At 45.5% G+C, this 27,877-nt stretch overlaps 1 protein-coding gene across 2 annotated transcripts in view; it reads right to left on the reverse strand.

Annotated features, from left to right (window-relative positions):
• dusp14 (dual specificity phosphatase 14) overlaps positions 1-22,391 on the reverse strand; it is a 47,421-nt gene extending 25,030 nt beyond the window's left edge. Inside the window, exons 1-2 of one of the 2 annotated variants that reach the window (XM_085964932.1) lie at positions 22,051-22,391; positions 4,188-4,425 (exon numbers count right to left, since the gene is read on the reverse strand). The gene's annotated coding sequence lies outside the window, so the exon portion shown is untranslated. The remainder of the gene's footprint in view (positions 1-4,187; positions 4,426-22,050) is intronic. The other variant, XM_085964931.1, reaches the window with a different exon arrangement.
• Between the last annotated feature and the right edge of the window lie 5,486 nt (positions 22,392-27,877).

Genomic DNA, 27,877 nt, shown 5'->3' on the forward strand with positions numbered 1-27,877 from the left:
ACTGATCTACACACCAGGCAAACACATAGTGTTAGCAGATGCACTATCCCGAGCACCCACAATGAGTCATGTGAGCTCTACTGAGGAAGACGTGTTCATGTGAGTATGGTCACTACTGCGCTGCCCGTGTCAGACACAAAATCAAAGCAAATAGCAGAAGAAACAGTAAAAGATACAGTGTTACAAACAGTAATAGAGAACATTCATCATGGTTGGCCAAAAGGTTCCTGTCCAAAGTACTATCACATCAGGTCAGAGTTAAGTGTCGCAAGTGAACTATTACTAAAACAGAACAGTCATTCCACAGGCTCTACGTCAAGACATGCTCAAAAGGATTCATGAGAGACACCTCAGAATTGAAAAATGCAAAAGGAGAGCAAGAGGCACTGTTTATTGGCCTGGCATAAATAAGGAAATTGAGAACATGATAGGCATATGTGAGACATGTCAGAAATACCAAAACAAACAAGCAAAGTGATAGTAGCTGACTTACCAACAGCACCATGGCAAAAGGTTGGTATGGACCTCTTTCATTTGAATGGTAAAGACTATGTAATAGTGATTGACTACTATTCTAACTATCCTGAGATGGCGCTGCTCTCAAGCACATCAACAAGCAGTGTCATAATGCATGTTAAATCCATCTTCGCCAGACATGGAATTCCCAGGATTGCCGTTAGCGACAATGGTCCGTGCTTCAATTGTAAGGAGTGGCAACAGTTTGCAGCACATTATGACTTTCAACACATCACATCCAGTCCTCTGTATGCTCAGTCGAATGGTAAGGCAGAGAAAGGTGTTCAAGTTCTCAAACAGCTACTGAAGAAAGCAACAGAAAGCAAGTCTGATCCTTATCTCGCCCTGCTGAGCTACCGAGCCTCCCCTTTAGACTGTGGTTCTTCACCTGCTGAACTCCTAATGGGTCGCAAGTTGCGCACCATGCTACCCTGCTGTTCAAAAGAAAAGCAGAGTAAGGAACTAAGACAGAGACTTCAACTGTTAAAGCTGAAACAGAAATCACACTATGACAAGTCATCCAAAACTCTGAAACCATTGACAAGGGATGATGTTGTCAGGATTGAGGATCCAAATGCATGGAACAGGAAAGCTACAGTTCTTGAGGAAGTAGGACCAAGGTCATACACCGTTAGAACTGAGGAAGGACAGGTTCTCAGGAGGAACCGCCGTTCCCTCCTGAAAACACAAGAAACTATCCAAGAGCAAATCGATGACAATGCCGCAACTGAATCTTGTCACTCACCACCAGAACAATCTAACACAAACACACATACAGGCTCTCATGCAAACACATCAGACTTACCTGTGCTGAGAAGATCCACACATGAAGTAAAAAAGCCTGATAGACTTAATCTTTGAGTACAAAGAAAACTATAATAAAAGAATGAAAAGCTTAGAGTTCATAAAGTAAAGCTTTGAAAATGTGTTGACTGTTGTGAAGATGTTTATGTCGTTATGATTGATTGATATTGATTGATATTGATTTTGTTTAACCTCTAAGGAAGGGGGATGTAATGATCAGTAACATGTCAATTAGAATGGTACACTAGGTGGAGCTGTATGTTTAGTAGGGGCTACCCACAAGGCAGTAGTCAAGATGGATGCCTGTACACTAGTCCATATGGCTGAATAAATGTCTAGCACAAGCTAGCTGTTCATAATGAAAACGTCTATTTATTTATGAACATAACACTCAGCAGGCCAATTAAGGGACACCTGGTTACAGGTGACATCAGGGATTGACATTTCATCTGTCAAGAGCTTTTGACAGATGAAAGATCAGCGTTTGACAGCTCTGTGAAGCTGTCAAACACTGACAATCTGACTTCTAACTTGAGTCCTTCTCCACAGACTGTTAACAGGCAGTTAATTGGCACTAATCCCCTTCCCGCCTCGGGTAGGCGGCTCCCAGCACAGGTTGGGTACCCGCCTTCTGTGAAACGGACATGGAGGCGGGTTGGAGGCGGGAAGGGTTCGTGCCCCCCGATTCTGCAATTTTCCCCCCCACTCCCGCCTCCAAACCCGCCTCCACGGGACTTGGAAATTCAAGCCCATGTGTCCACCCAGCTGCAGCTTAGGCCCATGCCCATTTCTCAATGGCAGATTGGGTAGGCTGACAAATGCATCTGTTACTGCCTAATCCCACAGGCAGTTTGCAATTGAGGCAGGATCATCTGGGTTGTGGGTGCCCTGGACCCATTATTAAAACAAAATTAGAACACTACACTTTGGAGGGACGAGGGGACATTTTCAGCTCATTAAAATGACAGCACACTGCTTTCAAAAATTCTCACGGTTAGACGGAAGGTAATTCTATTTAGCTTCCACTGCGCAAAACTTCTTTCTGTCCAATTTCCTGATATAATCAGAACAAGTATTTAATTATTGGAATGTATAAGGGTAGTGGAAATCTAAAACTCTGCTAATCATCTCTTTCCACGCAGATCTAATCAAGGTGTTTAAAATGATAAATGGATTCAATGGGGTAGATACAGAGAAACAATTTTTCCTTTGGTGAGGGAATCCAGAATAAGGGGGCATAATCATAAATTAGAGCGAGGCCATTTAGGAGTGAAATCAGGAAGCACTTTTTCACACAAAGGGTAAGTGGAAATCTGGAACTCGCTTCCCAAAAGACTGTGGATGCTGGGTCAGTTGAAATTTGATAGATTTTTGTTGGGCAGGGGTATCAAGAGATATGTGCCAAAGGCGGGTAAATGGAGTTGAGGTATAGATCAGCCATGATCTCACTGAATGGCGGAACAGACTCGAGGGGCTGAATGGCCTGCTCCCGTTCCTATGTACAGGAAACTTTCGATTAACCGGCACCTAAATAACTGGAAATGTCGGTTAACCGGCAAAATTCAGGAGTAGGTTCAGGTAACTTTTATTACTTGCCTTCCTCCATGTGTTGCTGTGCAAGGGTGTGGCTATTGCTAAGCTACAGAGACGCTTGCGACTTGTGGCCATTGTTTTGAAGCAGGGTTTGTTGCTTTATACGGAGCTCTCAGCTCCCTATCTTTTACTATAGCGTTCGGTTATCCAGAATTTTTGATGAACCAGCACCACGTCGGTCCCGTCCGTGCCAGATAAAAAAAAGTTTCCTGTAGTGGCTATGGTGCTGGCCTAATAATCCAGAGGTTTTGAGTTCACAATCACAACATAGCTAAGGGAAAAAAATTACGACAAAAATTGTCTGATCGCCATATAAATCTGACAGGTTTGCTAACACCCCTCGTATAGGGAATGATGCCACCCTTTACCATTGCGGCCGACACACACCTCTTAACCAAATATGGTCGACTTTTAATGGTCATCAGCGCAAGGACTGTAGCAGTTCAAAAAGATGGTCCAGTCCCCTTCTCTGGGCAACTAGAGATAGGCAATAAGGTTTTGCTAAAAAAATGTAGGCACCGAAGGAAGTTATTCAGCCCATTGTGCCTGTGCTGGTGGAGCTATTTCATTCAATTTCCCTACTCTTACTGCCCACCCTTTAATACCTTGTTTTTCTAGTTAGTTGTCTAACTCCCTCTTAAATTTTGAGATTAATTCGGAAAAGCTATTGGTGGTAAAGCACTCCTAATATCCTAATAACCTTTTGCATTTAAGGTGCTCTATGTTTCGAGTAATAATCCTGAGTTTATGGCCCATTCACTTACCAGTGGAAATAAGTTTTACTATTAACCCCTCTCAAGCCATTCATAAATGATGCCCACCTGCCAGTAGGCTAAGTCAGATTAAATGATCCCAGTGGTGACCTGTTCTGGTGGGGGGCCCATGCTGCTAAGATGTTGCCAAAATCCAGTTAAATGCACTAGAGATAAACTGTCCAAAGTACTTCAGGCTGAGGTCAAACATATAAGACATTTAGTTGGTGATGCACGAATTTCCTCACAATTGATGAAACCCTAGAATTGCATGGGGGAAGGGGGGCGGGATCAGCGACAATGTTCCCTTTACGTTGCACGGGAGCGCAGCGGTCTGGAGGTCCCGCACAGCCGGCTCACCGGCTTTTGAATGGAAAAACCGCTCGTGCGCGGAAATTTGAATGCGCCGCGCAGCCCGTTAAAGGGGCCGCGCACCCCAAAAGAAAATTAGAGGGAACACTGGTCAGCGAATGCCGTACTCTCTACATTCACAGATGAAAATAATCGAGGGGGCCAACATACCTTCATGATTGACATCGTGGTGGAGTCCGAGAACAGTAGGTTCATTGTTGCTCCTGATGGCAGGGTAGCTTTAAGGTCCCTCCAGTATGATCACAAATTTTGTCACATTAATCAAAACTGTCACTCGAGTGAGAATGAATCCAAGAGCTAGCCCAACTGTGACACAATGGCATTCATTATTGAAGCAGCTTACTTGTTACTTACAGTATGGAGCGCTTCACAGAATGTTTTTTTCTCACTGAAAGGCAATCAAAAAGAAACATAATGCCCACATTGGCAGTGAAGTGACAAGGAATTGGGGTATTAAGTGCCAACATTGAAAATTCATTCTCCAAAGTGAAAATCTTTAGTGGTACAAAAAGAGGGAGCAAGAATGTTAAAGGCACACTGGGAAGGTACAGTATAATTTATTACTAGTTCAATTCATGAAAATGGCACATTTTAAATGAGATGTTTTACAGTTTTACAAATGAAGTGCGCTCATAAATATTACACAACTCAACTTTAACATCAGATAAATATTTTCAATTTCTTTTGGAATGGATTGTGGTAGGACTGCCCTGCTTTACAATAACCCCGTCTACAATAACCCCGTCTACAATAACCCCGTCTCCTCCCTCGTTGAGCTGGTCGTAAGTGAACAGTAAGCTGTTTGTTGATCGCTGGCTGTTTCATCTGACTTTAATCCAATTTTTGCTTTTTGTCCTCAAACAACAGAAGTAAACAAAAGCCTCTTTAAAATCAAATTGGGTTGAATCAAAAATGGAGCACGAAAAATAAAGTCTGCACCCTCCCCCGCCCCACTAAAAACTGGAAACCCACTTTCCATATCATTTTCATGCTACAGTATTTCATTTTCTGTTTTTCGGAGGAGGCTACATCAAACTGCGATAGATTCCCCTTCCTGCAATACAGTAGCTTTAAAAAAAAAACGCTCCACTCCTGAAGGCATTCAACTAAATCACTGGGCTCTGGATCCACAGGAGCTGGTCAGGTTTCAGTACCTTGCCCAGGTGACCAAGGGGTCCATCCCAGGCACTCCATCCCAGGGCCTGAGCATATAATCTAGGCCGACACTTCAGCACAGAACTGAGGGAGTGCTGCATTATCAGAGGTGCTGTCTTTTGGACGAGGCGTTACGTCGGAGCCACATGTGCCTGTCCAGGGGGATTTGAAAGATTCCACGGCATTATTCTTGAAGAGCCGGGGAGGTCTCCCAGTGCTCTGGCCAACATTTATTCTTCAACCTAAACCACCAAAACAGATTAACTGGACATTTATCTCATTGCTGTCGATAGGCCAGCTGGTCTATTGAGTCTGCCCCATACAACCTCGACACCCAGAGCATCACAATTAGGCACCCATACCCTCCTGCCCACTATCAATCATGAAACAGTTAAAACCCAAGGCCAATCAGGGGGTAAATGGAAACTAGTCCAGGAGACCACTGGGATTACTTTCTTTAATCAGAAGGCATCAAGATTCCAGCACTGATTTCAAAAGGTTCTCATCTTTTTACAATTCTGTGAGGAATGTAGAGCACACCACATTGCCCCTTGCATGGGCATGATTTATCCAACCAGTTTAAATATTTGGCACCTATCTTGGGATTCAATTTCCCCCTGATGGGACACTGATTAGTGTGTTCCTGTGAGATTCCTCTGTGTGTCATTTTAACACAATCATCAACCCTTTAAAAAACAAATGAGTTCAGGGCTGCATTAAAACAGAAAGGAATTATATGCAACATATTAATAGGAGGAAATTAAATCCACTCGGAGAATAAGCGTTCCCCAGACGCTACCTCAGGACAATCGGCCCCATACATCCTATAAGGAGTCTAAGACAAGGGATCCTGTCAGTGCTGAGTGTTTTACACAATATGTATTGGCAAATCTAATCGCTGCTTACAATGACGGTTGGATTCAACTTGAATTGTAGTGTTGCGAAGTCAACCTGCTCTTTATATTCACCTTGTCTCATAGCCTGCCACAAAGTGGCTACAATTAAAGCCCAATAGAATGCCCGGGATAAATCGGGGGGGTGTCAAGGGACAAACAAGAATTCAGCTGCGGCTTGTAACGTCCGCCTCATTAATTTCCAGCAGTTGAATTCAATCCCGAATGGGGATAAAGTGCAGGACAATATTGTAATACCAAAAATGAGCCTGAGCGTCAATCCTCAATCCTCCAAAGGATGCGGCTGGTTTAGAACAGTCCTAAATTAACAGCAGATCCAAATAGCACGGCACAACTCTCCACAACTGCTGGAGGCAGGCCGACTATGTAGAAATGGGGCTGCATTAGTGCTTCTAGCAGCACCTGGAGAGACGCGTTTTCCCTCTGCCATCCAACACCGTTTTGTGTTGCTGTACCAACCTCCCAATGACAACAGAGAATTCCAGAGCCAGAAATATAAACTATGACTCTTTTCAGAAGCAGCTCTCAAGTATGAATGTGGCATTGGTTCAATCTGCTATAATCTAGTGGACACAGATCCACATTAATAAGCCTAACCCTAACCCAGCAGTTGTCCATGAGGAGAGTGAGCGTGGGAGAATGCAATGTCACACTGATGTACAGGAGCATACTCTGTTGAAGTATGATGTTAAGAACTGTAAGGGACCTTTGTACGTACCCGAGATGAGAGCAAAGTGAAAATATCTTTAATTTATTTCCCAGCACTTCTGATCCCCCTTTTATTTGATTAAAAACACACGCTGCAAAAAAAAGTTTTGGGCACAACTACACATTTATCTGGCTTATTACAATGAGACACATCCACTGCAGCTGCAGCATTATGTCACTGGATGTGAATGAGTGGCATCTAACATATTCTGCCCAATTTGTTCACCATGCTGAGTAGCTCAGTCGGGTGTCCATAAATGTAACTAACACCATCCTCCTACTCCACACCGCAGGGGCCGACAGTGAACCCCTTAGCAACAGGGATTACATACAGCTCCTCAATCAGATAACATCAGAATCCCTGCTGGAGCAGCACAAAGCCTCTGCCTTGGTTGATTCTGAAAGCCATAACCTACGACGTTCGGGGCTCCAAATGATTTTATTTCAAAATATTGTGTGGTCAAAATAAAAGGAAAAGACATGGGGTAGAAATCCGTCTTGGGCGGTATCGCATGGGCCCGCCCCAAAGTCAGTTCAATTGCAGTTAATAGAATTGAATATTGGGCGGGTTAAACATAGAAACATAGAAGATAGGAGCAGGAGTAGGCCATTCGGCCCCTCGAGCCTGCTCCGCCATTCAATGCGATCATGGCTGATCATCCAAATTCAGTACCCGGTCCCTGCTTTCTTCCCATAACCCTTGATCCCTTTAGCCTTAAGAAATATATCCAACTCCTTCTTGAATATATTTAATGTATTGGCCTCTACTGCCTTCTGTGGTAGAGAATTCCACAGGTTCACCACTCTCTGGGTGAAGAAATTCCTCCTCATTTCTGTCCTAAATGGCTTACCCCTTATCCTTAGACTGTGACCACTGGTTCTGGACTCCCCGACCATCGGGAACATCCTTCCAGCATCTAGTCTGTCCAGTCCTGTCAGAATTTTATAAGTTTCAATGAGATCCCCTCTCATTCTTCTAAACTCCAGCGAGTACAAGCCCAATCGACCCAATCTCTCCTCATACGTCATTCCTGCCATCCCAGGTATCAGCCTGGTGAATCTTCGCTGAACTCCTTCCATGGCAAGAACATCCTTCCTCAGATAAGGCGACCAAAACTGCACACAATACTCAAGATGTGGTCTCACCAAGGCCCTGTATAACTGCAGCAAGACATCCTTGTTCCTGTACTCAAACCCTCTCGCTACGAAGGCCAACATGCCATTTGCCTTCTTAACCGCCTGCTGCACCTGCATGCTTACCTTCAGCGACTGGTGCACAAGGACGCCCAGGTCGTGTTGCACTACCCCTTCTTCCAATCTATTGCCATTCAGATAATAATCTGCCTTCCTGTTTTTGCCACCAAAGTGGATAACCTCGCATTTATCCACGTTACATTGCATCTGCCATGTTTTTGCCCAATCACCCAACCTGTCCAAATCATCCTGGAGTTTCTCGGCATCCTCCTCACAGCACACACGCCCTCCCAGCTTTGTGTCGTCTGCAAATTTGGAGATGTATAATGGGCGCCAGATGTGACACCGCCCGTTTTGTGCTACTATCCAAGGCAAGTTTCTACCCCATAGTAAAAAGCCAATCCATAATATAATCATGTAAATGATTAAAACTACCTGCCATACAATCAAACATCACCGATCTATCAAAATTCCCCCCCAAAACCAGCACCATATTAACACAGAGATACCCTTCCCCAAAACTAAACACCTGCCGCATCTCTGCTCAATTTTATACTGAATTTCAACCAAAGAGTGGATTTTGTGCAATAAAGAAATGGTTTGTTAGGACCCAGCAAAAACCAAGAGTACTATGTCTTCACCATAACACTGGCAGCTATTGCTGCTCTAGACCGGTCTAACATAATACAGGCATGCGTGCGCAGACATGCACACAAAGCAAAATTGCTCCCCGTCACATGTGTGAAACTGCAGGGTGAAAATTGGTCGCCATGACAGCGGTTTGGGGAAACTGAAGATGTTGAAGGAAGATGTGATCGCCAATGAGAAAAGGAAAACTCACCAACAGAAACCAATGAGTGTCCACAAATGTGTAACACAGTCTACTTTCTATTATTCTTAATATAACCAGGCTGTGTAATTAACTAAACTCCCTTCAAAAAGACAAAGAACATAAGAAATAGGAGCAGCAGTAGGCCATTCAGTCCTTCGAGCCTGCCACACCATTCAATAAGATCTTGGCTGATTTTCTACCTCAACTCCACCTTCCCGCACTATCCCCATATCCCTTGATTCCCTTAGTTCCCAAAAATCTATCGATCTCTGTCTTGAATATACTCAACGACTGAGCCTCCACAGCCCTCTGGGGTAGAGAATTCCAAAGATTCACCACCCTCTGAGTGAAGAGATTTCTCCTCATCTCAGTCCTAAATGGCCAACCCCTTATTCTGAGACTGTGACCCCTGGTTCTAGACTCCCCAGCCAGGGGGAAACATCCTCCCTGCATCTACCCTGTCAAGCCCTTTAAGAATGAGATCACCTCTCCTTCTAAACTCTAGGGAATATAGACCTAGTCTACTCAATCTCTCCTCATAGGACAATCTCCTCATCCCAGGAATCAGTCTGGTGAACCTTGGCTGCACTCCCTCTAAGGCAAGTATATCCTTCCCTAGGTAAGGAGACCAAAACTGTACACAGTACTCCAGGTGTGGTCTCACCAAGGCCCTATATAATTGTAGTCACTTATTTACTCTTATACTTCAGTCCCTTTGTAATAAAGGCTAACATACCATTTGCTTTCCTAATTACTTGCTGTTAACTTTCCGTGATTCGTGTACAAGAACACCCAGGTCCCGCTAAATACCAACATTTCCCAGTCTTTCACCATTTAATTACAGAAACAGTAACGCACGTTATAAGATTTAAATAGGCCTCAGTAGCACAATAGGCCGAATGGCCTCCTTCTGTGCCATAATTTCTATGATTCTAAAATCTAAGGGGTTACAATCAACAAACAGCATTTTATATAAAATATTAAGAAAGGAAGTGGTTAACACAATACACTGTTTAACACTGGCTCGCCCGTTCGACCCCTCTTTCCATTCCATTTACCTCACAACTTGGCACACATTTCTTTGGGTCAAGTCTAGCACAACACCAGTGGGCAAAAAAATAAACAGTTTGGATTAAAGCATTTTAAAAGGTATTTATACTGGTTGCTTTTACATCTGGAATGAGGAAAATGTAGCATATTTTATTCCAAAATGAACTAACTCCCTCAACGATTTGTCCCTCGCAAAGCTGAATTTGGACGGCTTTAATTTTAGAACCAGTTTAAATTTATAACTATTGTGGGGGGGGGGGGGGGGGGGGCACTGCGGAGGAATACCTCAATACTATCAGCCCCTTTAACTAGTGAACAGCACTACTTTTAACATGTTCCCAACTTATGCAGAGAATTCTAGTCAAATACCCCATCTGAGTGACACGTCAATTAATGAGGCCTTGTTCTCTCGTGAAATTCCTCTGAAGACCCTTTACCAAGTTTACATAGAGGACTGCCCAATGTACAGTAGCACTCTTCCATTAAATTACACACCTACGATATATTAAAAGGTCTAAGCTAAGCTAAGGTCGAACCTAAGTCGCAATCTCAAAGTACGGCTCTACAACGCATTAGTGATGTCCATATTTAAATACGGCTCAGAAAACGCGGGTACGCACCAAAGTAATGAATAGGCAAATCGATGGATTTATAAGAACATAAGAAATAGGAGCAGGAGTAGGCCATACGGCCCCTCGGGCCTGCTCCGCCATTCAATAGGATCATGGCTGATCCGAATCTAGACTCACGTCCACTTCCCTGCCCTCTCCCCATAACTCCTAATTCCTTTATCTGCTAGGAAACTGTCTATCTCCATTTTAAATTTATTTAATGTTGCAGCTTCCGCAGCTTTCTGGGGTAGCAAATTCCATAGATTTACTACCCTCTGAGTGAAGAAGTTTCTCCTCATCTCAGTTTTGAAAAGGCAGCCCCTTATTCTTAGATTATGCCCCCTAGTTCTAGTCTCACCCATCAGTGGAAACATCCTCACCGCATCCACCCGATCAAGCCCCCTCACAATCTTATATGTTTCGATAAGATCGCCTCTCATTCTTCTGAACTCCAATGAGTAGAGTCCCAACCTACTCAACCTTCCCTCATACGCCAACCCCCTCATCTCCGGAATCAACCGAGTGAACCTTCTCTGAACCGCCTCGAGAGCAAGTATATCTTTTCTTAAATATGGAAACCAAAACTGTACGCAGTATTCCAGGTGTGGCCTCACCAATACCCTGTATAACTGCAGCAAGACTTCCCTGTTTTTATACTCCATCCCCCTCGCAATAAAAGCCAAGATTCCATTGGCCTTCCTGATCACCTGCTGCACCTGCATACTAACTTTGTGTGTTTCATGCACCAGGACCCCTAGATCCCTTTGTACTGTAGCACTTTGCAGTTTCTCTCCATTTAGATAATAACTTGCTCTTTGATTTTTTCTGCCAAAGTGCATAACCTCACACTTTCCAACATTATATTGCATCTGCCAAATCTCTGCCCACTCACTTAGCCTGTCTATGTCCTTTTGCAGGTTTTTTATGTCCTCCTCACTCACTGCTTTCCCTCCCATCTTTGTATCGTCGGCAAACTTGGATATGTTGCACTCGGTCCCTTCCTCCAAATCGTTAATATAGATTGTAAAGAGTTGGGGTCCCAGCACTGACCCCTGCGGAACACCACTAGTTACTGATTGCCAGCCCGAGAATGAACCATTTATCCCAACTCTTTGTTTTCTGTTAGCCAATCTTCCACCCATGCCAGTATATTACCCCCAATCCCGTGATTTCTTATCTTGATCAGTAATCTTTTGTGTGGAACCTTGTCAAATGCCTTTTGGAAGTCCAAATACACTACATCCACTGGTTCCCCTTTATCCACCCTGTATGTTACATCCTCAAAGAATTCGAGCAAATTTGTCAAACATGACTTCCCCTTCATAAAACCATGCTGACTCTGTCCTATTAAATTATGTTTATCCAAATGCTCTGTTACTGTTTCCTTAATAATGGACTCCAACATTTTGCCAACCACAGATGTTAGGCTAACTGGTCTATAGTTTCCAGCTTTTTGTCTACTTCCCTTTCCTGAGTCCAGGGAGTTCTGGAAAATAATCACCAATGCATCCACAATCCCTACCGCCACTTCTCTCAAGACCCTAGGATGTAGGCCATCAGGTCCGGGGGATTTATCCGCCTTAAGTCCCATTATTTTACTGAGTACCATCTCCTTAGTGATTTTAATCGTGTTTAGCTCCTCCCCCCCCCCCCATTGCCCCCTGTTTGTCCAGTGTTGGGATATTTTTAGTGTCCTCTACTGTAAAGACTGATACAAAATATTTGTTCAGCGTCTTTGCCATCTCCATGTTCCCCACCACTAGTTTCCCGGTCCCATCCTCTAAGGGACCAACGTTCACTTTAGCCACCCTTTTTCTTTTTATATAGCTGTAGAAACTCTTGCTATCTATTTTTATATTTTTTGCTAGTTTACTTTCATAATCTATCTTCCCTTTCTTAATTAATCTTTTAGTTATTGTTTGCTGGCTTTTAAATGCTTCCCAATCTTCTATCCTCCCACTAGATTTGGCTACTTTATATGCCCTTGTTTTCAGTCGGATACTATCCTTTATTACTTTACTAAGCCACGGATGGCTGTCTTTTCTTTTATTCCCCTTTTTCCTCAGTGGAATATATTTATCTTGAAAGATGTGAAATATCTCCTTGAATGTAGACCACTGCTCTTGTACCGTCTTACACTTTAATCTGTTTTCCCAGTCCACTTTAGTCAATTCTACTCTCATACCTTCATAGTCTCCTTTATTTAAGCTCAGTACGCTGGTTTGCGATCCAACTCTCTCATCCTCAAACTGAATTTGGAATTCAACCATATTATGGTCACTCATTCCAAGGGGATCCTTTACTAGGACATTTTTTATTAATCCTGTCTCATTACACAGGACCAGATCTAAGATTGCCTGCCCCCTGGTTGGTTCAGTTACATACTGCTCAAGGAACCCGTCCCTAATACACTCTATGAACTCTTCCTCAAGGCTGCCATGCCCAATTTGATTAGTCCAGTCAATATGAAAGTTAAAATCCCCCATGATTATAGCTGTTCCCTTATTACAAGCCCCAACTATTTCCTGATTTATACTCCGACCAACAGAGTTGCAACTGTTAGGAGGCCTATAGACTACGCCCACTAGTGACTTTTTCCCCTTATTATTCCTTATCTCCACCCAAACTATTTCACTATCCTGATCCTTTGACCCAATATCATTTCTGACTATTGCAGTGATTCCATCCTTGATTAACATAGCAACCCCACCTCCCTTTCCTTCCTGTCTGTCCTTCCTAATTGTCAAATACCCTTGTATGTTTAGTTCCCAGTCATGATTATCTTGCAGCCATGTTTCCGTAATGGCCACCAGATCATACCCATGTGTAGTTATTTGTACCGTCAACTCGTCAATTTTGTTACGAATGCTGCGTGCATTCAGATAAAGAACTTTCAAATATGTTTTCTGACAATTTATTCCTGCTTTTACCCCTTTTACTACTTTACCTTTATCATTATACATTCTGTCCCTTCCTGACACGCTCTGGTTTTTAATTCCCCCACTGCTACCTTGCTCTATTGCCTTCTCCGCTGTCATTTTTATTTTTCGCTCTCTTAAAACCTTCCCCCCACTAATTAGTTTAAAGCCCTCTCTACAGCCCTAGTTATTCGATTCGCCAGGACTCTAGTCCCAGCACTGACCAAGTGAAGTCCGTCCCAACGGAACAGCTCTCTCCTGTCGCAGTACTGGTGCCAGTGTCCCAGGAAGCAAAACCCATTTCTCCCACACCAGTCTTTGAGCCACGCATTTAACTCTCTAATTTTATTTACCCTAGCCAAATTTGCACGTGGCTCAGGTAGTAATCCAGAGATTATTACCCTTGTGGTTCTGCTTTTTAATTTGGCCCCTAGCTGCTCAAACTCCCTCAGCAGAACCTCCTTCCTTGTCCTATCTATGTCGTTGGTACCAACATGGACCACGACAACTGGATCCTCCCCCTCCCACTCCAAGTTTCTCTCCAGCCCAGAGGAGATGTCCTTAACCCTGGCACCGGGCAGGCAACACAGCCTTCGGGACTCTCGCTCTCGGCTGCAAAGAACTCTATCTATCCCCCTAACGATACTATCCCCTACCACTACAACATTTCTTTTAACTCCCCCCACTTGAATGCCCCCCCGCTCCACGGTGCTGTGGCCAGGCTGCTCATCCTCCCCGCAGTCCCCGTTCCCATCCTCACAGGGAGTAAGAGCCTCAAACCTGTTGGACAAGAGCAAGGGCTGCGGTTCCTCCAACACTACCTCCTGGATCCCCGTACCTGCCTCACATCTAGTCACACCATCCTGACCCTGGCCACGGACTACATCTGAATTAATTAATCTAATTGGTGTGACTACCTCCTGATACACAGAGTCCAGGTAACTCTCCCCCTCCCTGATGTGTCTCAGTGTTTGAAGCTCGGACTCCAGCTCTTCAACACGGAGCCGGAATTCCTCGAGCAGCCAACACTTACTGCAAATGTGATCACTGTGAGCATCAATGGTGTCCACCAGCTCCCACATATTGCAGCAGCAACACATCACCTGATCTCCCATTCTATGTAATTAATTAAATTTATTAATATTATTCTTAAATACCCTCTGCCCCGATTCTAGATGATGAATATCGCACCTTAGAAACTATAAACCACAGAGTTTAAGCTTAAAAAGAGAGAAATACTCACCAACCAATCACTTACCCGCTTTCTGGTGACGTCACACTTGGATTACTTTTTACCTCTCTCCTTCCCTCTGAGTTCCAAGATTGGAGATTGGAGAGCCTTACCTGGGCTCTGGAGCCTTTATACAGCCGCTCAGCCCGCGATTCCCGCCGACTCTCGCACTGAGGACTTACCTGGGCTCTGGAGCCTTTATACAGCCGCTCAGCCCGCGATTCCCGCCGATTCTCGCACTGAGGCCTTACCTGGGTCTTGGGAGCCTTTATACAGCCGCTCAGCCCGCGATTCCCGCCGACTCTCGCACTGAGGCCTTACCTGGGTCTTGGGAGCCTTTATACAGCCGCTCAGCCCGCGATTCCCGCCGACTCTCGCACTGAGGACTTACCTGGGTCTCGGGAGCCTTTATACAGCCGCTCAGCCCGCGATTCCCGCCGATTCTCACACTGAGGCCTTACCTGGATCTCGGGAGCCTTTATACAGCCGCTCAGCCCGTGATTCCCGCACTGAGGCCTTACCTAGGTCTTTGGAGCCTTTATACAGCCACTCAGCCCGCGATTCCCGCCGATTCTCGCAATGAGGCCTTACCTGGGTCTCGGGAGCCTTTATACAGCCGCTCAGCCCGCGATTCCCGCCGATTCTCGCACTGAGGCCTTACCTGGGTCTTGGGAGCCTTTATGCAGCCGCTCAGCACGCGATTCCCGACGATTCTCTTGATTCTAGATCGCTTTGCACACTAAAGGGTTAGGCCTCAGGGCAAAATCTCAAATGACACTGTATGCAACCTGGCTAATCAACCCAGTTGGTTGATCATTGCCAACTCTTCTCGTAAGGACACTTCATGCACCACTCCGAGTCGGACTCTGCCAGAGCATTCACCAACAAACCACCACCCACGTGGAAGAGGCCACGCAGCAGACTCAGAACAAGATGGGATGACAACATAAAAGTGCTCCTTAACAGCATGGGCCTTGCTGCCGTTGAGGCACAAATGAAAAACCCTGAACCATAACGATTGGAAGAAGCTGATAATGGCAACATCCTCTGATGGACAGACCCTTAGACGATGAGAATCAACAGTTAATATGGTGGCATCTATAACACTAACAATCTTATGTCTACACACACATCCTGTCTGCAAAATGTTTACTTCCGGTCATGTTTTTATTACACTTTTTGTGTCAAATTCTTCCATTATGAAGTTTATATTTCCACATTTATCGTAAGAACATAAAAATTAGGAACAGGAGTAGGCCAAATGGCTCTTTGAGCCTGCTCCGCCATTCAATAAAATCATGGCTGATCTTCGACCTCAACTCCACTTTCCCGCCCGATCTCCATATCCCCTGATTCCCCTAAAGTCCAAAAATCTATCGATCTCAGCCTTGAATATACTCAACGACTGAGCCTGCACAGCCCTTTGGGGCAGAGAATTCCAACATTCGCAAGTTTTCACAACCCTCTGAGTGAAGAAATTCCTCCTCATCTCAGCCTTAAAAGGCTGAGATAGAGATAATGGAAGCCTCTCTTATCTAAGCTCGTCACAATGTAATTGCTCCCTCCAGCCAGCAATGGTGCTGTAGCCTTTCAGTTTTTTCATCTCCCAGCTCCTCAGCATAGATTACATACATAGAATGTACAGCACAGAAACAGGCCATTCGGCCCAACTGGTCCATGCCGGTGTTTATGCTCCACACGAGCCTCCTCCCACCCCTCTTCATCTAACCCTATCAGCATAACCTTCCTTTCTCTCTCTCAAGTGTTTATCTAGCTACCCCTTAAATGCATCCATGCTATTCGCCTCACCTAGCGAGTTCCACATTCTAACCACTCTCCGGGTAAAGAAGCTTCTCCTGCATTCCCTATTGGATTTATCGAAACTATCTTATTAAAAATCTTAGTCTGCAAGTACTGGGTCAATTATCATCCCTGTCCTCTAACACCATTTCACCTGAAGACCCTTGCTACCTGTGTGCAATGCCACGGGAGGTCGACTAGTGTTGTCGAATATTTGAAGCTGGTTGTTCCCCAAACCTGACTCCCCAAATGCAATAGCAACGCCCATTTTAGGGGCTCTCAAGTAACAACTAAATTCCTTTTCTCCCATAAAATTGAATATGTGTGTTTGGATCAAATTGGTCAAACTCAGAAACAATACCAAACTAGGGAGGGGCAGTTGAATCTGAGGAGACAGCTGAGAACTTACAAAAAGGGGTTGGACAAAGTGTGCAAGCAAACAGATAAAAAAAAATTATAAGGTCCAATGCAAAATACCGCACATCGAAAGAATAATTGGGTGAGTTACGTGTCGAAATAGCCACAGGTGACACTAAAAGAGATCCCAACTCAATGCTCAGCATGTCCCATCATTATAGAGCAGCAATAACAAAGCAAATAGAATGCTAAACATTTCTAGCCAAAACAGTAGAGTACAAAACAGAAGATGTTATGCTGAAACTGGTACGGCGTCACTGAGACGCAAGGGAAGCATTGTGTTTTGAGCGGGAGTGCTGGCTGCCCATAAATTGAATCAGGTGGGCAAATGGGTGCCCACCAGAATTTTCTCTACCGATCACCCACTTTTCAGGTGAGAAACAGGCAGTTGAACATCTCCCCAACCTTCCTTAGATGGGCTTATTTTGTTTTATCTCATCATCAATCTTCACAAGGATTCGTTCAATTCAAGTTTTGTTTCTGCAAGAACCATTGAACTATAGGGGGGAAAAATTGGGTATTGCCCATTTTGGGGCGCTAATATCGGCCGGGCGCAAAGTTTAGCGCCCGGTGCTAATTATCGCCTCCAACTGCAAAATTCGCCTCTATCACCCCTGGAGGTGATTTAGGCGCTAATTCAAGTGCTACGCACCTCTCTTAAGGCGCAAACGCCAGGGAGCGAGGCGCTACCTCAGAACGCCACCGAAGCTCAGACGATGTCCGTTACCATGGAAGCCTGACAGACTGACGCCGTCCAGTTCTTAAAGGGGAGGGGCCATCTTGCTGGCCAGCCACACCCTGCTCATTGCAGCCTTGAATCTCGGCCTGGAGGGACCTCTAAAGCAATTTGTTGGAAGCACTAATGGATAGGCCCAGGGAAAGAGCTCGGCGCTTAGGAACCTCAAAAGTGGTGCTGAGGACCAAAACTCCTTAGGACAGTGTTAAATCTCTCCAGACGTCTCTCTCCCTCTCAACCTGTGTGTACCAAAAATTTTGCCGACAAGAAAAAGCAGGAAGAGCCCGCCTTTAAATAGTGCTCCCCCAGCCCCTTCCCGACTTGAAAACGTTCCCCTCTACCTGTTGTTCCTAGCGGCAGGCCCTAAGGCAGGAGGCACGACTCAATATCCGGTCCGGGGCGCTACCGGTACATTGCACGCTCGACTGACGTCACGATCTGCGGGCGCAGGAGATCGTGGTGGTAGTGATTAGCGCCACCACAAAACGACTGGTCAATTTCGTGAGCGGCGCTAAAATCTACATAAGAACATAAGAAATAGGAGCAGGAGTAAGCCATACGGCCCCTTGGGCCTGCTCTGCCATTCAATAGGATCATGGCTGATCTGAATCTAGACTCACGTCCACTTCCCTGCCCTCTCCCCGTAACCCCTAATTCCCTTATCTGCTAGGACAATGTCTATCTCCATTTTAAATTTCTTTAATGTTGCAGCTTCCACAGCTCTCTGGGGTAGCAAATTCCATAGATTTACTACCCTCTGAGTGAAGAAGTTTCTCCTCATCTCAGTTTTGAAAGGGCAGCCCCTTATTCTAAGATTATGCCCCCTAGTTCTACTCTCACCCATCAGTGGAAACATCCTCACCGCATCCACCCGATCAAGCCCCCTCACAATCTTATATGTTTCGATAAGATCGCCTCTCATTCTTCTGAACTCCAATGAGTAGAGTCCCAACCTACTCAACCTTTCCTCATACGTCAACCCCCTCATCTTTGGAATCAACCGAGTGAACCTTCTCTGAACCGCCTCGAGAGCAAGTATATCTTTTCTTAAATATGGAAACCAAAACTGCACGCAATATTCCAGGTGTGGCCTCACCAATACCCTGTATAACTGCAGCAAGACTTCCCTGTTTTTATACTCCATCCCCCTTGCAATAAAAGCCAAGATTCCATTGGTCTTCCTGATCACCTGTTGCACCTGCATACTAACTTTTTGTGTTTCATGCACCAGGACCCCCAGATCCCTTTGTACTGTAGCACTTTGCAGTTTCTCTCCATTTAGATAATAACTTGCTCTTTGATTTTTTCTGCCAAAGTGCATAACCTCACACTTTCCAACATTATATTGCATCTGCCAAATCTCTGCCCACTCACTTAGCCTGTCTATGTCCTTTTGCAGGTTTTTTATGTCCTCCTCACTCACTGCTTTCCCTCCCATCTTTGTATCGTCGGGAAATGGAACCACTCTAAGTTCCTAGCGCCCCGTTAGCGCCCCCGGAGGCGCTAACCAACCAAACTTTTCCCTCTGGATGTTTACACCACAGGAGGCCATTCAGCCCATCATGTCTGCTGGCTCTTTGTGACAGCAATCCAAAACTAATCCCACTGCCCTGCTCCCTCCCTATTTTTTTGTTCGGCAAGAGTATTAAGGGTTGTGGAACCAAGGCGGGTAGATGGAGTTAAGATACAGATCAGCCGTGATCTAATTGAATGGCGGAACAGGCTCGAGGGACTGAATGGCCTGCTCCTGTTCTTACGTTTTGCTGTAAATACAAAATCCCCTTCCAAATGCCTGTCAGGAATTAAATATCAAATCAAAACATCAGAAGGACATAAGCAAAGTCAAGGGTGAGAAAAACCATTCTTCCAATCAAAGCTCATCCCTCTTCCTAACACTCCCACCTTAGAATCCAACTCCAACTGTATTTTGAACAACACCGAGATTTTTGTCTCTAATTGGCCAATAAGAACTCTTCCTTTAATTGGGTAAATTGTTCAGGGGTTGTCAAGTTGAGTTAAGTCGGTGCAGGGAAATGGAACCACCTCCCCACTTTTGGCACCTTCATCCGCATCACGTGCTCCCGGATCAGCTACAGAACAAGATCAGGGGCCATCCGGCCCAATTGCCTGCCTCCCTTTCGCGGCTATGTTCGCGCCCGGGTGGCCCTGGAGATGGAGCACGCGGTGTCCGCCGGCACGCTCAAAGCCTTCCGAGACTGGTGGGCGCCACGGGGACTGGAGTGCATCATCTCCCCGGCCGATGTTATTCTAATCTAACTTGATAAGCCTTATTTGACGTTTTTCCTTAAATTGCAGATAAATTGTACAACCAAAAGAGGGACAACTGATCCCCGGCCGATGTTATTTTAATTTAAGTTGATAAGCTTTATTTGATGTTTTCTTAAGTTGCAGATAAATTGTACAACCACAAAAGACCACAGAACGAGATCAGCAATTTGATCGAAGCAGAGGACAGCCTCCCAATCCGGCCCTGCTAGGGCCGCCTCCATTTTGAATTGTGAGCACGCTGAGCAGCTGCGAGCTAACACCCACCCACAGCCTGGCCGCCCTGTGCCCCCACAGCCTGGCCACCCTGTGCCGCAACAGCCTGGCCACTCTGTGCCGCAACAGCCTGGCCACTCTGTGCCCCCACAGCCTGGCTGCCCTGTGCCCCAACAGCCTGGCCACACTTGGCCTCAACAGCCTGGCCACCCTGTGCCCCAACAGCCTGGCCACTCTGTGCCCCCACAGCCTTGCCGTCCTGTGCCCCAACAGCCTGGCCGCCCTGTGCCCCAACAGCCTGGCCGCGCCGTGCCGCAACAGCCTGGCCACCCTGTGCCCCCACAGCCTGGCCGCCCTGTGTCCCAACAGCCTGGCCGCCCTGTGCCCCAACAGCCTGGCCGCGCCGTGCCGCAACAGCCTGGCCACCCTGTGCCCCCACAGCCTGGCCGCCCTGTGCCCCAACAGCCTGGCCACCCTGTGCCTCAACAGCCTGGTCACCCTGTGCCCCAACAGCCTGGCCACCCTGTGCCTCAACAGTCTGGTCACCCTGTACCCCAACAGCCTGGCCGCCCTGTGCCCAAACAGCCTGGCCGTCCTGTGCCCCCACAGCACTTGGCTGAGCGCTGATGTGATGCTGCTCACCATCACAGAGGTTGGGAAGCCATTCCCCAAGTATAATAATACACCTGCAAACTCATTTTTAATGTGGAAGCAAGTCATCCTCGGTTCCGAGGGACTGCCTAAGAAGAAGATAATAATACAGAAACAGTACTCAGAAGGGCGGGGGCTGAAACATGCAAGACCCACAGCATACCAGTTGATCAACTGCATCTCATGCACATCAAATAGACAACAGCCCTTCAAGTAGGTTTGCGCTCCGGAGCCGTGCAGACATCAAACAAGGCACTGCCTAATGCAACACCGGAGTGTTTACCACAATTTAAAAGGGGGGGGGGGGTTGTGTCAGTCAGGACCAACCTACTCTTTTTTAAAAAAAAACATGCCAGCGCAAGAGCTTCGCACTGCAGCAGACATCTTCAACTTTGTTGTATTATTTTTCAATACAGTTTTCGAGTTAGTGACTGGCAGCGAAGGCAGGAGCATAAAATAGTTCGCATTGACGCGATAACTGGGACCCAAACAAAACGCTGCTGCAAAGTGTCCTGCCCGCCAGCTCATCGTGGCAACGCTTCCTCACAATCATCGCACACCGAACTGAACACTGCTGGGTTCCAGCAAGATCCCAGCGTCGCTTCGGTTACAACCCGTTGCTAATCGATAATGTGCAATGATGCCCACAACACACACAACACACCTTTCAGGGTCGTGTACCAGCTCCAATGGAACTTGCTATTTGCTATTTTTGGTGGGGTTTTTTACTAGATTGCTGCAATTTACTAATATTATATGTTGCAATACTGGGGAGGGGGGTGGGGGGAGACGTGCAAGAGGCTCACAGACTGAGATCAGCCTCCAATTCTCCACAGTGCTGGGAGCTGCGGATATCTATTTATTAAAAATGAGCAAATATTAATTTTTTAAAAAGCAATTCTTGCTCCTTTCTCGACCAGCTGAATAAACAGCACTGGAATTATGGAGTGGGGTCAGAATAGAGCGATTGACCCCGCGTGTCGCAGTAACAAAAAAAAAACACCACAAGATATTACTTTCAAATCCACTTTTGCATCCTGACTCGGCACCGTTAGCAACTTACTGAACAACATCATCAACCAAAAAAAACTGGACCCAATAATGGAAATTTTCATTAAAAGAAAGACTGCTGACCCCAATTAGTATAAAAGGAGATTTTAGTGTAAATTTTCGCAAAAAAGATCAGCTTGAGGAGATGGCTGGGTGTTCCTTTAAGAGACCGAGGTTAACTCCTTGGGCTGGGTGCCAGTCCGGGGTGAAGCCCCCAGGCTGAGCTCTCCCTCTTTGACTTTACCTTGTTTTGCTGAGCTTCCATTCTATCTGCCCGTGGACTCGGTCTTAGAGAAGCGGACACGCCGAGCGCTGGGCTGCTCCTGCACTCAGCACTTGGTTTAAGAGCTCGCTGATTTCCACCCATCCACCGATCGCTTCGTCCCCGCAGCCTCGGGATTACATTTGCTGCCGATACTACAGAGCTGGTCTGGAGAGAGAGAGAGAAAAAAAAACCCCAGCACCACCTCCCACAGACTCTTAAAGCAACGTCACCAGGCTCCGGCTTCACTGAGCTGTCGAACTGAAAGGAGCTGTTTTGGGGGAAGCTGTACTGAGATTACACAATTTAAAGAGACAGTAGCTAGGAATAGGAGTAGGCCATTCAGCCCCTCGAGCCTGTTCCGTCATTCAATGAGATCATGGCTGCTCTGTGACCTAACTCCGTATACCCGCCTTTGGCTCATAACCCTTAATACCAGAAAGCTATCAATCTTTTTAAAATTAACAATTGATCTAGTATCAGTTACTGTTTACAGAAGAGCGTTCCAAACTTCTTACCCTTTAGAAACATATAAAAATAGGAGCAGGAGTAGGCCATTCGGCCCTTCGAGCCTGCTCCGCCATTCAATATGATCATGGCTGATCCTCTATCTCAATACCATAGTCTCGCTCTCTCCCCAAACCTCTTGACGCCTTTTGTGTTTAGAAATCTATCTATCTCCTTCTTAAATATATTCAGTAGAAGTGCGTAGAAATATTTTCTAATTTCACTCCTGAAAGGTCTGGCTCTAATATTTAGACTATGCCCCCTAGTCCTAGACTCCCCAACCAGCGGAAATAGTTTCTCTCTATCTACCCTATCTGTTGCCCTTAATTAGCCTGCTAATTAGACCGACATTTTCAAATCCTTGTACAAAATAGTTTTTTAAAATCCACATTTAATTTTGTAGTACTTTCAAAATTGAGCACTATGGATTGTGTTTCTTTCTTGAAAAGCACTTTTCTTCAACCTAGATACCAATCCATAAATACAGTTTCCAGATGTAAACCTGAGGATTGGGAGCAGTTTAGGATTCAACAAAGGAGGACAAAGGGATTAATTAAGAAGGGGAAAATAGAATATGAGAGTAAGCTTGCCGGGAACATAAAAACTGACTGTAAAAGCTTTTATAGATATGTGAAGAGAAAAAGATTGGTGAAGTCAAGCGTAGGTCCCTTGCAGTCAGAATCAGGGGAATTTATAATGGGGAACAAAGAAATGGCAGACCAACTAAATACATATTTTGGTTCTGTCTTCACAAAGGAGGACACAAATAACTTCCCAGAGATGCCGGGGAACATAGGATCTGATGAAAGGGAGGAATTGAAAGAAATCAGTATTTGTAGGGAAATGGTGTTAGGGAAATTGATGGGATTGAAGGCTGATAAATCCCCAGGGCCTGATAATCTACATCCTAGGGTACTTAAGGAAGTGGCCCTAGAAATAGTAGATGCATTGCTGATCATCTTCCAACATTCGATGGAATCTGGAACAGTACCCATGGATTGGAGGGTAGCTAATGTTACCCCACTATTCAAAAAAGGTGGTAGAGAGAAAACAGGGAATTACAGACCGGTAAGCCTGACATCGGTTGTGGGGAAAATGCTAGAGTCCATTATAAAAGATGCAATAGCAGAGCACTTGGAAAACAGTGACAGGATCGGACAAAGTCAACATGGATTCACAAAAGGTAAATCGTGCTTGACTAATCTACTGGAATTTTTTGAGGATGTAACTTGTAAAATAGATAAGGGAGAACCAGTGGATGTGGTGTATCTGGACTTTCAGAAGGTCTTCGATAAGGTCCCGCATAAGAGATTAGCGTGTAAAGTTAAGGCACATGGGATTGGGGGCAAGGTATTGACTTGAATAGAGAACTGGTTGGCAGACAGAAAGCAAAGAGTTGGAATAAACGGGTCTTTTTCTGAGTGGCAGGCAGTGACTAGTGGGGTACCGCAAGGGATCGGGCCTTGGACCCCAGCTATTCACAATATATATTAATGATCTAGACATGGGAACTAGATGTAATATCTCCAAATTTGCAGACGACACAAAGCTGGGTGGGCGTGTGTGCTGTGAGGAGGATGTCAAGAAACTCCAGGATGATTTGGACATGTTGGGTGATTGGGCAGAAACATGGCAGATGCAATATAACATGGATAAATGTGAGGTTATCCACTTTGGTAGCAAAAACAGGAAGGCAGATTATTATCTAAATGGCAATAGATTGGGAGAAGGGGAAGTGCAATGAGACCTGGGTGTCCTTGTGCACCAGTCGCTGAAGGTAAGCATGCAGGTGCAGCAGGTGGTTAAGAAGGCAAATGGTATGTTGGCCTTCGTAGCGAGAGGGTTTGAGTACAGGAACAAGGATGTCTTGCTGCAGTTGTACAGGGCCTTGGTGAGACCACATCTTGAGTATTGTGTGCAGTTTTGGTCGCCTTATCTGAGGAAGGATGTTCTTGCCATGGAAGGAGTTCAGCGAAGATTCACCAGGCTGATACCTGGGATGGCAGGAATGACGTATGAGGAGAGATTGGGTCGATTGAGCTTTTACTCGCTGGAGTTTAGAAGAATGAGAGGTGATCTCATTGAAACTTATAAAATTCTAACAGGACTGGACAGACTAGGTGCAGGAAGGATGTTCCCGCTGGTCGGGGAGTTCAGAACCAGGGGACACAGTCTAAGGATAAAGGATAGGCCATTTAGGACAGAAATGAAGAGGAATTTCTTCACCCAGAGAGTGGTGAACCTGTGGAACTCTCTACCACAGAAGGCGGTGGAGGCCAGTTCATTAAATATATTCAAGAAGGAGTTGGATATATTTCTTAAGGCTAAAGGGATCAAGGGGTATGGGGAGAAGGCAGGAACCGGGTGCTGAATTTGGATGATCAGCCATGATCGCATTGAATGGCGGAGCAGGCTCGAGGGGCTGAATGGCCTACTCCTGCTCCTATCTTCTATGTTTCTATGTCAATCCCCTCAGAAAACACCCAATTTGCTGGCATCAAATATTGTAGTGGGCAAGTAAGCCTGCTGCTTTCAGTTTCAGTTATCCTTGGCATACATTAGGATAGGCCCGTTGTCCAGTAAAATAATTCATGTTAAGAGCGCTATCGCCTAATGTGGGGCAACGACCTGTTCAGAATCATGAGTTGTGATGTTGATTTCTCCGCTTCGCCCTATGTGGCTAGGCTGCGAGTACCATTCAAGCTTTTCAACTTGTTCTTTAGTTTCCCATTCTTGGAAGATTCCTGACTGAAATGCCATTGAAAACACTGCTGATACCCCCAGGCTATATAGAACTACTATTCGCTCTGGAAAGTCCTTGGCTGGGGATAACCCTTTCACAATGAAATCCTTAATGACAGTATGATTTGCCGTGATGGTAGCACTATGTTAACGAGTCTGATTCAGAGGCCCATAAGGATGGCCACAGGAGATGCTTACATTGATGGGATGGGTTATTTTCAGGATAGAATTAAGGTTTTTAAAAATTTGTTTATGGGATCTGGGCATCGCTGGCAAGGCCAGCATTTATTGCCCATCCCTAGTTGCCCTTGAGAAGGTGGTGGTGAGCTGCCTTCTTGAACCGCTGCAGTGCGTGTGGTGAAGGTACTCCCACAGTGCTGTTAGGGAGGGAGTGCCAGGATTTTGACCCAGTGACGATGAAGGATCGGCGATATACTTCTAAGTCAGGATGGCGTGTGACTTGGACGGGAACTTGGAGGTGGTGGTGATCCCATGCGCCTGCTGCCCTTGTCCTTCTAGGTGGAAGAGGCCGCGGGTTTGGGAGGTGCTGCCGAAGAAGCCTTGGTGAGTAGCTGCAGTGCATCATGTAGATGGCACACACTGCAGCCACGGTGCGCCGGTGGTGGAGGGAGTGAATGTTTAAGGTGGTGGATGGGGTGCCAATCATGCGGGCTGCTTGGTTGGAGACAGTAAATGGGGCATTACTGTGTCTGTCTATACTATACAAACCTCCTTTAGCTTTGAAAGGGTTGTAGATGCCAGCATCAAGCAGTGCCCTGATGCTGCCTTTGTTGTCTGTGGTCTTTGATACACACACTTGGGTTAATCTGTTTCAATCAACTTGCTTGGAAACAGTGAGGTGTTTTCTGATTTAAATGACCCTTTCAAATTTTCTGAACCAGCAGAGGAGAAACAGAAGGAAGGGCCCATGCTTCCTGTATCTTCTGAGCATTTTGAAATCATTGCCAATCCCAAGTAATAATAATGTTTGGATGTATCTATCCTTGCAAACCTTGCAAGAGGTCAACATCCATCCCGGATCTATTGGAGTTGCCTACCTTCTCAGTTTCCCGGATTTTCCTTTCCATTTGCTTTGTGAACTGCCACAAACTTGGTATGGGGAACAATTGGAATTTGCTATTCAGACCAGCAGAGTAGATAAACCTTAGTAATGACGGTCCTTGAAGACGTTCTATTTACGTTATATACATTGATGATTTTCTATATGCAGATGAAATATGGGGAGTTTCCTGTTGGAGTTAAGAACCTTGCACCTTCTGAAAGAGTCAATGATTGCTTGAGGGTGAAGGACATAATTCAGAATCCTCCTCAAATGAGGATGGAGGCACTGAGTAACATTTATCTACCAGCAACTGGAACAGATTCAATCTGTTGCTAGAACAGTCCAGATAATTACAAAAGATGTCACTTTTATAAAGATAGAGAAAGTTATACAGGCACTAAGTTACAAAGCAAAAATATTACAACCATGCACTGATGATACTCTTGAGGTGGGACCACAATCTGTTGGCCAGGGAATTCTGCTGCACATGTTGTGATATTAAATCTCCACATGATGATACTATAACCCCCTTATAAACAGTTCTTTAGACAGCAAGTTGAGAAGGTAGTCCTAAAACTGTATGCCATTCTTCCGTTACTGCACTTCTAGCCTTAACTGAATAAGTGAGTTTGTGCCTCAGTGATAATCCATCTTGTTTATGACATTTGGATGTAGGTGTTTTCAGGTCTTGCCTGAAGCCTCTTTCCTGAACCTTTTTAGAATTTTATAGCCGTGGCTCAGTGGGTAGCACTCGCTCGCCTCTGAGTCAGATGGTCGTGGGTTCAAGTCCCACTCCAAGAGACTTGAGCATAAAAATCTAGGCTGACACTCCCAGTGCAGTGCTGAGGGAGTGCTGCAGTGTCGGAGGTGCCATCTTTTGGATGAGACGTTAAACCGAGGCCCCGTCTGCTCTCTCAGGTGAATGTAAAAGATCCCACGGCAAGAAGATTCGCTAATTGGTAAAACAGAGCTCTCGGTGGATATTGAGATCAAATCACAGAATTGCCCACCTCCAATTTTTTGGTGATCTCTGCAACCTCCTCCAACCTTATATCACCTGCTGCACCCTTTGCCCCTCTGCCTTTGTGTATAACCACCCTTATCCTCCACCTCACCATTCATGGCAGAACCTTCAGCCTCCTCAGCTTTTTTGTATGGAGCTGCCTCCTGGATACCCCTGCCTCTCACCTCTTTAAAAAATCTTCTCAAAGCCCATTGTTTTTTTTTCATGTTCCTAATCTCGCTCCCCATGACTTGTTGTCCATTTCCTTATCTGTCCCTATGTATTGCTTCAAAACAAAAGCAAAATACTGCGGATGCTGGAAATCTGAAATAAAAACAGAAAATTCTGGAAATAGCCGGTCAGGCAGCATCTGTGGAGAGAGAAATAGCATTAATGTTTCAGGTGGGTGACCTTTCGTCAGAACTGGAAAAAGTTAGAGATGTAACCGGTTTTAAGCAGGGAAAGAGGGGAGAGGAGGAAGAACAAAAGGGAAG

The sequence above is a fragment of the Somniosus microcephalus genome, chromosome 22 (assembly GCF_052327205.1).
Source record: "Somniosus microcephalus isolate GS21.2 chromosome 22, FLI_Smic_1.0, whole genome shotgun sequence".
NCBI lineage: Eukaryota > Metazoa > Chordata > Chondrichthyes > Squaliformes > Somniosidae > Somniosus > Somniosus microcephalus.